We start from the raw sequence: 15,290 nt of genomic DNA, 5'->3' as shown, positions 1-15,290 counted from the left end.
AGCAGGTTCTAACCTATAGACATGTAATTTACCTGGATTCGCTCACCGTGAAATTCCGTGTTCTGAACACGCTACATGCATCTCAGATTCGACAAATATTCACTACATAGTTGTTAGCATGTGGATTACAGCACTTTCATCCACCATACAAGGCTTACTGGCACTTTGAAGAATTTTCTCAGATTTCACAGGTTAGTTTTAACGCCAGTTTAGAAAATGAGGCAGATTTGGCCGAAAAATGCTTTTGGAGTGAGTTATACACAAAAGATATGTAATTTACCTAGTTTTAATCACCGTGACATTCCGTGCTCTGAACACGTTACATGCATCACGGATTCGACAAACATTCACTACAGAGTTGGTAGCATAACGATTACCGAACATTCATCCACCATAAATGCCATATTGACACTTTGAAGCACTTTCCCATATTTCAAAAGATTTTCCTAATGCCAGTTTTTAAAATGAGGCAGATTCGAAAAAATTCTCGTGGAGCAAGTACTTCCCAATAGAAATGTAATTTACATAGTTTCCCTCACAGTGACATTCCAATTTCCGTACATGCTACATACTTCACGGATTTGACAAACATTTTTAATGAGTTATGTACATGTGTATTACAGAACTTTCATCCACCCTACAAGGCATATTTCAACCTAGAAACATTAACTCGGAATTTGCAGCCTTTTCTTAATGCCAGTTTCAAAAATCAGGCTGTTATCTCAGGAAAAATCTCTTGGAGCGATTTCTAAACCAGGGAAATGTAATTTACATAAATTTCTTCTCCGTGACATTCCGTGTTCCAAACATTCTACATGCATAACGGATTCGACAAATATTCACTACAGATTTGTTAGCATGTGGATTACCAAACTTTCATCACAAAACTTTGAATATTGATACTTAGAAGTATTTTCTCAGATTTTGCAGCGTTTTCCAAGCGCCAGTTTCAAAAATGATGCAGTTTTCACAGAAAAATCCTCTTGAAGTGATTTCTACCGAATAGACAAGTAGTTTACATTGTTTCAATCACCGTGAAATTCCACGTTCCGATCATCGTACATGCATCACGGATTAGAATAAAGATTCTTTAATATGTTGTGAAAATATGGATTACCGAACTTTCTTCCAAAATAAAGGCATCTTTACAGCTACAACTATTTTCTCCCTTTTCGCAGCTTTATCCAAACATCACATTCGAGAATTAAGCAATTTTCGCTGAAATATTCTATTCTAGCTAGTTCTACCCAATAGAATTCTCATTTACATTGTTTCATTACCGTGAAATTCTGTTTTTCGAACGCGCTACATGAATCACGGTTTGAAAAATATTTACTACACTCTTGTTAACGTGTGGATTACCGGACTTTCATCCACCAATCAAGTCATATTGACACTTAGAAGCATTTTCTCATATTTCGAAGATTTTTCCTAATGCCAGATTTGAAAATGAGGCAGATTTTGCAGAAAAATGCTCTTGGAGCGAGTTCTACCCAATAGACAGGTAATTTACATAGATGTGCTCATCATGATCTTTGGGGTCCGAACACATTTCATGTATCTCTGATTCGTCAAATATACACTACAGAGATGTTAGCATTTGGATTACCAATCCTACATCCACCATACAAGGCATATATACACCTACAAGTATTTACTCTCATTTCACAGTTTTATCAAAACGTCAAATTCGAAAATCATGCATTTTGCACAGAAAAATTCTATTCAAGCTAGTTCTACCCAATAGAATTTTAATTTACATAGTTTCATTGCCGTGAATTTCCGTGTTCCAAACACGCTAAATAAGTCACGGTTTCGAAAAGTATTCCCTTCATAGTTGGTTACGTGGTTTAACACACTTAAATTCCCCTTTCAAGGCATATTCACACTTAGGAAAACCTGAGAAATCTGAGAAAATGCTTCTAACTCCAGTTTGGAAAATGAGGCTGATTTTACAGAAAAATGCTCTTGGAGCGAGTTCTACCCAAAAGATATGTAATTTAAGTAGTTCACTCACCGTGACATTCCGTGTTCTGAACATTTTACATGCATCAAGCTTTCGACAATCATTCTTTAATGAGTGTGAGCATGTGGATTATCAAATTTCATCCACCTTACAAGACATGTTTTCACCTAGAAACATTTACTCACATTTCGCAGAATTTTCCTAAGGTCAGTTTCGAAAATCAGGCAGTTTCCCCAGAAAAATCCTCTTGTTGCATGTTCCATCCAATAGACATCTCATTTTCATAGATACCATCACCGTAACATTCCGTGTTCCTAAAAAACGGTTCATGCAACAAGGATTCAACAAATATTAACTGCTGAGTTGTTAGCATGTTTATTACCGATCTTTAATAAACCATTGAAGACATATTGTCACCTTAAAGAATTTACTCTGATTTCACAGCGTTTTCATAACACCAGTTTCGAATCTGAGGCAGATTTTTCAGTAAAACTCTCCTGGAGAGTGTTCTAACCAATAGATATGTAATTTACATAGCTTCCCTCACCGAGAAAGACCGTGTTCCAAACAGGCTACATACATCAAGGATTGGAGAAACATTTTTAATGAGTTATGTACATGTGTATTACAGATCTTTCATCCACCATACAAGGCATATTGACACATAGAAATATTAAATCTGAGTTCACAGCTTTTTCCTAATAGCAGTTTCAAAAATCAGGCAGTTTTTAAAGGAAAAAACTTTTGGAGCGTGTTCTACCCAATAGGTACGTAAATTACATAGATTCCCCCGCTGTGAAATTACGTGTACCGAACACACCACATGCAGAAAATATTCGACAAAAATAAACTTTAGAGTTGTTTGCATGAGGATGACAGGACTTTCATCACAATAAAAGGCATATTGATGCTTAGAAGCTTTTTCTCTGATTTCACAGAGCTTTCAAAACGCCAGTTTTGAAAATGAGGCAGATTTCACGGCAAAAACCTCTTGGAGCAGGTTCTAACCTATAGACATGTAATTTACCTGGATTCGCTCACCGTGAAATTCCGTGTTCTGAACACGCTACATGCATCTCAGATTCGACAAATATTCACTACATAGTTGTTAGCATGTGGATTACAGCACTTTCATCCACCATACAAGGCTTACTGGCACTTTGAAGAATTTTCTCAGATTTCACAGGTTAGTTTTAACGCCAGTTTAGAAAATGAGGCAGATTTGGCCGAAAAATGCTTTTGGAGTGAGTTATACACAAAAGATATGTAATTTACCTAGTTTTAATCACCGTGACATTCCGTGCTCTGAACACGTTACATGCATCACGGATTCGACAAACATTCACTACAGAGTTGGTAGCATAACGATTACCGAACATTCATCCACCATAAATGCCATATTGACACTTTGAAGCACTTTCCCATATTTCAAAAGATTTTCCTAATGCCAGTTTTTAAAATGAGGCAGATTCGAAAAAATTCTCGTGGAGCAAGTACTTCCCAATAGAAATGTAATTTACATAGTTTCCCTCACAGTGACATTCCAATTTCCGTACATGCTACATACTTCACGGATTTGACAAACATTTTTAATGAGTTATGTACATGTGTATTACAGAACTTTCATCCACCCTACAAGGCATATTTCAACCTAGAAACATTAACTCGGAATTTGCAGCCTTTTCTTAATGCCAGTTTCAAAAATCAGGCTGTTATCTCAGGAAAAATCTCTTGGAGCGATTTCTAAACCAGGGAAATGTAATTTACATAAATTTCTTCTCCGTGACATTCCGTGTTCCAAACATTCTACATGCATAACGGATTCGACAAATATTCACTACAGATTTGTTAGCATGTGGATTACCAAACTTTCATCACAAAACTTTGAATATTGATACTTAGAAGTATTTTCTCAGATTTTGCAGCGTTTTCCAAGCGCCAGTTTCAAAAATGATGCAGTTTTCACAGAAAAATCCTCTTGAAGTGATTTCTACCGAATAGACAAGTAGTTTACATTGTTTCAATCACCGTGAAATTCCACGTTCCGATCATCGTACATGCATCACGGATTAGAATAAAGATTCTTTAATATGTTGTGAAAATATGGATTACCGAACTTTCTTCCAAAATAAAGGCATCTTTACAGCTACAACTATTTTCTCCCTTTTCGCAGCTTTATCCAAACATCACATTCGAGAATTAAGCAATTTTCGCTGAAATATTCTATTCTAGCTAGTTCTACCCAATAGAATTCTCATTTACATTGTTTCATTACCGTGAAATTCTGTTTTTCGAACGCGCTACATGAATCACGGTTTGAAAAATATTTACTACACTCTTGTTAACGTGTGGATTACCGGACTTTCATCCACCAATCAAGTCATATTGACACTTAGAAGCATTTTCTCATATTTCGAAGATTTTTCCTAATGCCAGATTTGAAAATGAGGCAGATTTTGCAGAAAAATGCTCTTGGAGCGAGTTCTACCCAATAGACAGGTAATTTACATAGATGTGCTCATCATGATCTTTGGGGTCCGAACACATTTCATGTATCTCTGATTCGTCAAATATACACTACAGAGATGTTAGCATTTGGATTACCAATCCTACATCCACCATACAAGGCATATATACACCTACAAGTATTTACTCTCATTTCACAGTTTTATCAAAACGTCAAATTCGAAAATCATGCATTTTGCACAGAAAAATTCTATTCAAGCTAGTTCTACCCAATAGAATTTTAATTTACATAGTTTCATTGCCGTGAATTTCCGTGTTCCAAACACGCTAAATAAGTCACGGTTTCGAAAAGTATTCCCTTCATAGTTGGTTACGTGGTTTAACAGCCTTAAATTCCCCTTTCAAGGCATATTCACACTTAGAAGCATTTTCTCAGATTTCTCAGGTTTTCCTAACTCCAGTTTGGAAAATGAGGCTGATTTTACAGAAAAATGCTCTTGGAGCGAGTTCTACCCAAAAGATATGTAATTTAAGTAGTTCACTCACCGTGACATTCCGTGTTCTGAACATTTTACATGCATCAAGCTTTCGACAATCATTCTTTAATGAGTGTGAGCATGTGGATTATCAAATTTCATCCACCTTACAAGACATGTTTTCACCTAGAAACATTTACTCACATTTCGCAGAATTTTCCTAAGGTCAGTTTCGAAAATCAGGCAGTTTCCCCAGAAAAATCCTCTTGTTGCATGTTCCATCCAATAGACATCTCATTTTCATAGATACCATCACCGTAACATTCCGTGTTCCTAAAAAACGGCTCATGCAACAAGGATTCAACAAATATTAACTGCTGAGTTGTTAGCATGTTTATTACCGATCTTTAATAAACCATTGAAGACATATTGTCACCTTAAAGAATTTACTCTGATTTCACAGCGTTTTCATAACACCAGTTTCGAATCTGAGGCAGATTTTTCAGTAAAACTCTCCTGGAGAGTGTTCTAACCAATAGATATGTAATTTACATAGCTTCCCTCACCGAGAAAGACCGTGTTCCAAACAGGCTACATACATCAAGGATTGGAGAAACATTTTTAATGAGTTATGTACATGTGTATTACAGATCTTTCATCCACCATACAAGGCATATTGACACATAGAAATATTAAATCTGAGTTCACAGCTTTTTCCTAATAGCAGTTTCAAAAATCAGGCAGTTTTTAAAGGAAAAAACTTTTGGAGCGTGTTCTACCCAATAGGTACGTAAATTACATAGATTCCCCCGCTGTGAAATTACGTGTACCGAACACACCACATGCAGAAAATATTCGACAAAAATAAACTTTAGAGTTGTTTGCATGAGGATGACAGGACTTTCATCACAATAAAAGGCATATTGATGCTTAGAAGCTTTTTCTCTGATTTCACAGAGCTTTCAAAACGCCAGTTTCGAAAATGAGGCAGATTTCACGGCAAAAACCTCTTGGAGCAGGTTCTAACCTATAGACATGTAATTTACCTGGATTCGCTCACCGTGAAATTCCGTGTTCTGAACACGCTACATGCATCTCAGATTCGACAAATATTCACTACATAGTTGTTAGCATGTGGATTACAGCACTTTCATCCACCATACAAGGCTTACTGGCACTTTGAAGAATTTTCTCAGATTTCACAGGTTAGTTTTAACGCCAGTTTAGAAAATGAGGCAGATTTGGCCGAAAAATGCTTTTGGAGTGAGTTATACACAAAAGATATGTAATTTACCTAGTTTTAATCACCGTGACATTCCGTGCTCTGAACACGTTACATGCATCACGGATTCGACAAACATTCACTACAGAGTTGGTAGCATAACGATTACCGAACATTCATCCACCATAAATGCCATATTGACACTTTGAAGCACTTTCCCATATTTCAAAAGATTTTCCTAATGCCAGTTTTTAAAATGAGGCAGATTCGAAAAAATTCTCGTGGAGCAAGTACTTCCCAATAGAAATGTAATTTACATAGTTTCCCTCACAGTGACATTCCAATTTCCATACATGCTACATACTTCACGGATTTGACAAACATTTTTAATGAGTTATGTACATGTGTATTACAGAACTTTCATCCACCCTACAAGGCATATTTCAACCTAGAAACATTAACTCGGAATTTGCAGCCTTTTCTTAATGCCAGTTTCAAAAATCAGGCTGTTATCTCAGGAAAAATCTCTTGGAGCGATTTCTAAACCAGGGAAATGTAATTTACATAAATTTCTTCTCCGTGACATTCCGTGTTCCAAACATTCTACATGCATAACGGATTCGACAAATATTCACTACAGATTTGTTAGCATGTGGATTACCAAACTTTCATCACAAAACTTTGAATATTGATACTTAGAAGTATTTTCTCAGATTTTGCAGCGTTTTCCAAGCGCCAGTTTCAAAAATGATGCAGTTTTCACAGAAAAATCCTCTTGAAGTGATTTCTACCGAATAGACAAGTAGTTTACATTGTTTCAATCACCGTGAAATTCCACGTTCCGATCATCGTACATGCATCACGGATTAGAATAAAGATTCTTTAATATGTTGTGAAAATATGGATTACCGAACTTTCTTCCAAAATAAAGGCATCTTTACAGCTACAACTATTTTCTCCCTTTTCGCAGCTTTATCCAAACATCACATTCGAGAATTAAGCAATTTTCGCTGAAATATTCTATTCTAGCTAGTTCTACCCAATAGAATTCTCATTTACATTGTTTCATTACCGTGAAATTCTGTTTTTCGAACGCGCTACATGAATCACGGTTTGAAAAATATTTACTACACTCTTGTTAACGTGTGGATTACCGGACTTTCATCCACCAATCAAGTCATATTGACACTTAGAAGCATTTTCTCATATTTCGAAGATTTTTCCTAATGCCAGATTTGAAAATGAGGCAGATTTTGCAGAAAAATGCTCTTGGAGCGAGTTCTACCCAATAGACAGGTAATTTACATAGATGTGCTCATCATGATCTTTGGGGTCCGAACACATTTCATGTATCTCTGATTCGTCAAATATACACTACAGAGATGTTAGCATTTGGATTACCAATCCTACATCCACCATACAAGGCATATATACACCTACAAGTATTTACTCTCATTTCACAGTTTTATCAAAACGTCAAATTCGAAAATCATGCATTTTGCACAGAAAAATTCTATTCAAGCTAGTTCTACCCAATAGAATTTTAATTTACATAGTTTCATTGCCGTGAATTTCCGTGTTCCAAACACGCTAAATAAGTCACGGTTTCGAAAAGTATTCCCTTCATAGTTGGTTACGTGGTTTAACAGCCTTAAATTCCCCTTTCAAGGCATATTCACACTTAGAAGCATTTTCTCAGATTTCTCAGGTTTTCCTAACTCCAGTTTGGAAAATGAGGCTGATTTTACAGAAAAATGCTCTTGGAGCGAGTTCTACCCAAAAGATATGTAATTTAAGTAGTTCACTCACCGTGACATTCCGTGTTCTGAACATTTTACATGCATCAAGCTTTCGACAATCATTCTTTAATGAGTGTGAGCATGTGGATTATCAAATTTCATCCACCTTACAAGACATGTTTTCACCTAGAAACATTTACTCACATTTCGCAGAATTTTCCTAAGGTCAGTTTCGAAAATCAGGCAGTTTCCCCAGAAAAATCCTCTTGTTGCATGTTCCATCCAATAGACATCTCATTTTCATAGATACCATCACCGTAACATTCCGTGTTCCTAAAAAACGGTTCATGCAACAAGGATTCAACAAATATTAACTGCTGAGTTGTTAGCATGTTTATTACCGATCTTTAATAAACCATTGAAGACATATTGTCACCTTAAAGAATTTACTCTGATTTCACAGCGTTTTCATAACACCAGTTTTGAATCTGAGGCAGATTTTTCAGTAAAACTCTCCTGGAGAGTGTTCTAACCAATAGATATGTAATTTACATAGCTTCCCTCACCGAGAAAGACCGTGTTCCAAACAGGCTACATACATCAAGGATTGGAGAAACATTTTTAATGAGTTATGTACATGTGTATTACAGATCTTTCATCCACCATACAAGGCATATTGACACATAGAAATATTAAATCTGAGTTCACAGCTTTTTCCTAATAGCAGTTTCAAAAATCAGGCAGTTTTTAAAGGAAAAAACTTTTGGAGCGTGTTCTACCCAATAGGTACGTAAATTACATAGATTCCCCCGCTGTGAAATTACGTGTACCGAACACACCACATGCAGAAAATATTCGACAAAAATAAACTTTAGGGTTGTTTGCATGAGGATGACAGGACTTTCATCACAATAAAAGGCATATTGATGCTTAGAAGCTTTTTCTCTGATTTCACAGAGCTTTCAAAACGCCAGTTTCGAAAATGAGGCAGATTTCACGGCAAAAACCTCTTGGAGCAGGTTCTAACCTATAGACATGTAATTTACCTGGATTCGCTCACCGTGAAATTCCGTGTTCTGAACACGCTACATGCATCTCAGATTCGACAAATATTCACTACATAGTTGTTAGCATGTGGATTACAGCACTTTCATCCACCATACAAGGCTTACTGGCACTTTGAAGAATTTTCTCAGATTTCACAGGTTAGTTTTAACGCCAGTTTAGAAAATGAGGCAGATTTGGCCGAAAAATGCTTTTGGAGTGAGTTATACACAAAAGATATGTAATTTACCTAGTTTTAATCACCGTGACATTCCGTGCTCTGAACACGTTACATGCATCACGGATTCGACAAACATTCACTACAGAGTTGGTAGCATAACGATTACCGAACATTCATCCACCATAAATGCCATATGGACACTTTGAAGCACTTTCCCATATTTCAAAAGATTTTCCTAATGCCAGTTTTTAAAATGAGGCAGATTCGAAAAAATTCTCGTGGAGCAAGTACTTCCCAATAGAAATGTAATTTACATAGTTTCCCTCACAGTGACATTCCAATTTCCGTACATGCTACATACTTCACGGATTTGACAAACATTTTTAATGAGTTATGTACATGTGTATTACAGAACTTTCATCCACCCTACAAGGCATATTTCAACCTAGAAACATTAACTCGGAATTTGCAGCCTTTTCTTAATGCCAGTTTCAAAAATCAGGCTGTTATCTCAGGAAAAATCTCTTGGAGCGATTTCTAAACCAGGGAAATGTAATTTACATAAATTTCTTCTCCGTGACATTCCGTGTTCCAAACATTCTACATGCATAACGGATTCGACAAATATTCACTACAGATTTGTTAGCATGTGGATTACCAAACTTTCATCACAAAACTTTGAATATTGATACTTAGAAGTATTTTCTCAGATTTTGCAGCATTTTCCAAGCGCCAGTTTCAAAAATGATGCAGTTTTCACAGAAAAATCCTCTTGAAGTGATTTCTACCGAATAGACAAGTAGTTTACATTGTTTCAATCACCGTGAAATTCCACGTTCCGATCATCGTACATGCATCACGGATTAGAATAAAGATTCTTTAATATGTTGTGAAAATATGGATTACCGAACTTTCTTCCAAAATAAAGGCATCTTTACAGCTACAACTATTTTCTCCCTTTTCGCAGCTTTATCCAAACATCACATTCGAGAATTAAGCAATTTTCGCTGAAATATTCTATTCTAGCTAGTTCTACCCAATAGAATTCTCATTTACATTGTTTCATTACCGTGAAATTCTGTTTTTCGAACGCGCTACATGAATCACGGTTTGAAAAATATTTACTACACTCTTGTTAACGTGTGGATTACCGGACTTTCATCCACCAATCAAGTCATATTGACACTTAGAAGCATTTTCTCATATTTCGAAGATTTTTCCTAATGCCAGATTTGAAAATGAGGCAGATTTTGCAGAAAAATGCTCTTGGAGCGAGTTCTACCCAATAGACAGGTAATTTACATAGATGTGCTCATCATGATCTTTGGGGTCCGAACACATTTCATGTATCTCTGATTCGTCAAATATACACTACAGAGATGTTAGCATTTGGATTACCAATCCTACATCCACCATACAAGGCATATATACACCTACAAGTATTTACTCTCATTTCACAGTTTTATCAAAACGTCAAATTCGAAAATCATGCATTTTGCACAGAAAAATTCTATTCAAGCTAGTTCTACCCAATAGAATTTTAATTTACATAGTTTCATTGCCGTGAATTTCCGTGTTCCAAACACGCTAAATAAGTCACGGTTTCGAAAAGTATTCCCTTCATAGTTGGTTACGTGGTTTAACAGCCTTAAATTCCCCTTTCAAGGCATATTCACACTTAGAAGCATTTTCTCAGATTTCTCAGGTTTTCCTAACTCCAGTTTGGAAAATGAGGCTGATTTTACAGAAAAATGTTCTTGGAGCGAGTTCTACCCAAAAGATATGTAATTTAAGTAGTTCACTCACCGTGACATTCCGTGTTCTGAACATTTTACATGCATCAAGCTTTCGACAATCATTCTTTAATGAGTGTGAGCATGTGGATTATCAAATTTCATCCACCTTACAAGACATGTTTTCACCTAGAAACATTTACTCACATTTCGCAGAATTTTCCTAAGGTCAGTTTCGAAAATCAGGCAGTTTCCCCAGAAAAATCCTCTTGTTGCATGTTCCATCCAATAGACATCTCATTTTCATAGATACCATCACCGTAACATTCCGTGTTCCTAAAAAACGGTTCATGCAACAAGGATTCAACAAATATTAACTGCTGAGTTGTTAGCATGTTTATTACCAATCTTTAATAAACCATTGAAGACATATTGTCACCTTAAAGAATTTACTCTGATTTCACAGCGTTTTCATAACACCAGTTTCGAATCTGAGGCAGATTTTTCAGTAAAACTCTCCTGGAGAGTGTTCTAACCAATAGATATGTAATTTACATAGCTTCCCTCACCGAGAAAGACCGTGTTCCAAACAGGCTACATACATCAAGGATTGGAGAAACATTTTTAATGAGTTATGTACATGTGTATTACAGATCTTTCATCCACCATACAAGGCATATTGACACATAGAAATATTAAATCTGAGTTCACAGCTTTTTCCTAATAGCAGTTTCAAAAATCAGGCAGTTTTTAAAGGAAAAAACTTTTGGAGCGTGTTCTACCCAATAGGTATGTAAATTACATAGATTCCCCCGCTGTGAAATTACGTGTACCGAACACACCACATGCAGAAAATATTCGACAAAAATAAACTTTAGAGTTGTTTGCATGAGGATGACAGGACTTTCATCACAATAAAAGGCATATTGATGCTTAGAAGCTTTTTCTCTGATTTCACAGAGCTTTCAAAACGCCAGTTTCGAAAATGAGGCAGATTTCACGGCAAAAACCTCTTGGAGCAGGTTCTAACCTATAGACATGTAATTTACCTGGATTCGCTCACCGTGAAATTCCGTGTTCTGAACACGCTACATGCATCTCAGATTCGACAAATATTCACTACATAGTTGTTAGCATGTGGATTACAGCACTTTCATCCACCATACAAGGCTTACTGGCACTTTGAAGAATTTTCTCAGATTTCACAGGTTAGTTTTAACGCCAGTTTAGAAAATGAGGCAGATTTGGCCGAAAAATGCTTTTGGAGTGAGTTATACACAAAAGATATGTAATTTACCTAGTTTTAATCACCGTGACATTCCGTGCTCTGAACACGTTACATGCATCACGGATTCGACAAACATTCACTACAGAGTTGGTAGCATAACGATTACCGAACATTCATCCACCATAAATGCCATATTGACACTTTGAAGCACTTTCCCATATTTCAAAAGATTTTCCTAATGCCAGTTTTTAAAATGAGGCAGATTCGAAAAAATTCTCGTGGAGCAAGTACTTCCCAATAGAAATGTAATTTACATAGTTTCCCTCACAGTGACATTCCAATTTCCGTACATGCTACATACTTCACGGATTTGACAAACATTTTTAATGAGTTATGTACATGTGTATTACAGAACTTTCATCCACCCTACAAGGCATATTTCAACCTAGAAACATTAACTCGGAATTTGCAGCCTTTTCTTAATGCCAGTTTCAAAAATCAGGCTGTTATCTCAGGAAAAATCTCTTGGAGCGATTTCTAAACCAGGGAAATGTAATTTACATAAATTTCTTCTCCGTGACATTCCGTGTTCCAAACATTCTACATGCATAACGGATTCGACAAATATTCACTACAGATTTGTTAGCATGTGGATTACCAAACTTTCATCACAAAACTTTGAATATTGATACTTAGAAGTATTTTCTCAGATTTTGCAGCGTTTTCCAAGCGCCAGTTTCAAAAATGATGCAGTTTTCACAGAAAAATCCTCTTGAAGTGATTTCTACCGAATAGACAAGTAGTTTACATTGTTTCAATCACCGTGAAATTCCACGTTCCGATCATCGTACATGCATCACGGATTAGAATAAAGATTCTTTAATATGTTGTGAAAATATGGATTACCGAACTTTCTTCCAAAATAAAGGCATCTTTACAGCTACAACTATTTTCTCCCTTTTCGCAGCTTTATCCAAACATCACATTCGAGAATTAAGCAATTTTCGCTGAAATATTCTATTCTAGCTAGTTCTACCCAATAGAATTCTCATTTACATTGTTTCATTACCGTGAAATTCTGTTTTTCGAACGCGCTACATGAATCACGGTTTGAAAAATATTTACTACACTCTTGTTAACGTGTGGATTACCGGACTTTCATCCACCAATCAAGTCATATTGACACTTAGAAGCATTTTCTCATATTTCGAAGATTTTTCCTAATGCCAGATTTGAAAATGAGGCAGATTTTGCAGAAAAATGCTCTTGGAGCGAGTTCTACCCAATAGACAGGTAATTTACATAGATGTGCTCATCATGATCTTTGGGGTCCGAACACATTTCATGTATCTCTGATTCGTCAAATATACACTACAGAGATGTTAGCATTTGGATTACCAATCCTACATCCACCATACAAGGCATATATACACCTACAAGTATTTACTCTCATTTCACAGTTTTATCAAAACGTCAAATTCGAAAATCATGCATTTTGCACAGAAAAATTCTATTCAAGCTAGTTCTACCCAATAGAATTTTAATTTACATAGTTTCATTGCCGTGAATTTCCGTGTTCCAAACACGCTAAATAAGTCACGGTTTCGAAAAGTATTCCCTTCATAGTTGGTTACGTGGTTTAACAGCCTTAAATTCCCCTTTCAAGGCATATTCACACTTAGAAGCATTTTCTCAGATTTCTCAGGTTTTCCTAACTCCAGTTTGGAAAATGAGGCTGATTTTACAGAAAAATGCTCTTGGAGCGAGTTCTACCCAAAAGATATGTAATTTAAGTAGTTCACTCACCGTGACATTCCGTGTTCTGAACATTTTACATGCATCAAGCTTTCGACAATCATTCTTTAATGAGTGTGAGCATGTGGATTATCAAATTTCATCCACCTTACAAGACATGTTTTCACCTAGAAACATTTACTCACATTTCGCAGAATTTTCCTAAGGTCAGTTTCGAAAATCAGGCAGTTTCCCCAGAAAAATCCTCTTGTTGCATGTTCCATCCAATAGACATCTCATTTTCATAGATACCATCACCGTAACATTCCGTGTTCCTAAAAAACGGTTCATGCAACAAGGATTCAACAAATATTCACTGCTGAGTTGTTAGCATGTTTATTACCGATCTTTAATAAACCATTGAAGACATATTGTCACCTTAAAGAATTTACTCTGATTTCACAGCGTTTTCATAACACCAGTTTCGAATCTGAGGCAGATTTTTCAGTAAAACTCTCCTGGAGAGTGTTCTAACCAATAGATATGTAATTTACATAGCTTCCCTCACCGAGAAAGACCGTGTTCCAAACAGGCTACATACATCAAGGATTGGAGAAACATTTTTAATGAGTTATGTACATGTGTATTACAGATCTTTCATCCACCATACAAGGCATATTGACACATAGAAATATTAAATCTGAGTTCACAGCTTTTTCCTAATAGCAGTTTCAAAAATCAGGCAGTTTTTAAAGGAAAAAACTTTTGGAGCGTGTTCTACCCAATAGGTACGTAAATTACATAGATTCCCCCGCTGTGAAATTACGTGTACCGAACACACCACATGCAGAAAATATTCGACAAAAATAAACTTTAGAGTTGTTTGCATGAGGATGACAGGACTTTCATCACAATAAAAGGCATATTGATGCTTAGAAGCTTTTTCTCTGATTTCACAGAGCTTTCAAAACGCCAGTTTCGAAAATGAGGCAGATTTCACGGCAAAAACCTCTTGGAGCAGGTTCTAACCTATAGACATGTAATTTACCTGGATTCGCTCACCGTGAAATTCCGTGTTCTGAACACGCTACATGCATCTCAGATTCGACAAATATTCACTACATAGTTGTTAGCATGTGGATTACAGCACTTTCATCCACCATACAAGGCTTACTGGCACTTTGAAGAATTTTCTCAGATTTCACAGGTTAGTTTTAACGCCAGTTTAGAAAATGAGGCAGATTTGGCCGAAAAATGCTTTTGGAGTGAGTTATACACAAAAGATATGTAATTTACCTAGTTTTAATCACCGTGACATTCCGTGCTCTGAACACGTTACATGCATCACGGATTCGACAAACATTCACTACAGAGTTGGTAGCATAACGATTACCGAACATTCATCCACCATAAATGCCATATTGACACTTTGAAGCACTTTCCCATATTTCAAAAGATTTTCCTAATGCCAGTTTTTAAAATGAGGCAGATTCGAAAAAAT

Source organism: Camelus bactrianus, chromosome 6, assembly GCF_048773025.1.
Source record: "Camelus bactrianus isolate YW-2024 breed Bactrian camel chromosome 6, ASM4877302v1, whole genome shotgun sequence".
NCBI lineage: Eukaryota > Metazoa > Chordata > Mammalia > Artiodactyla > Camelidae > Camelus > Camelus bactrianus.
Note: the sequence above shows the minus strand (reverse complement) of the source record.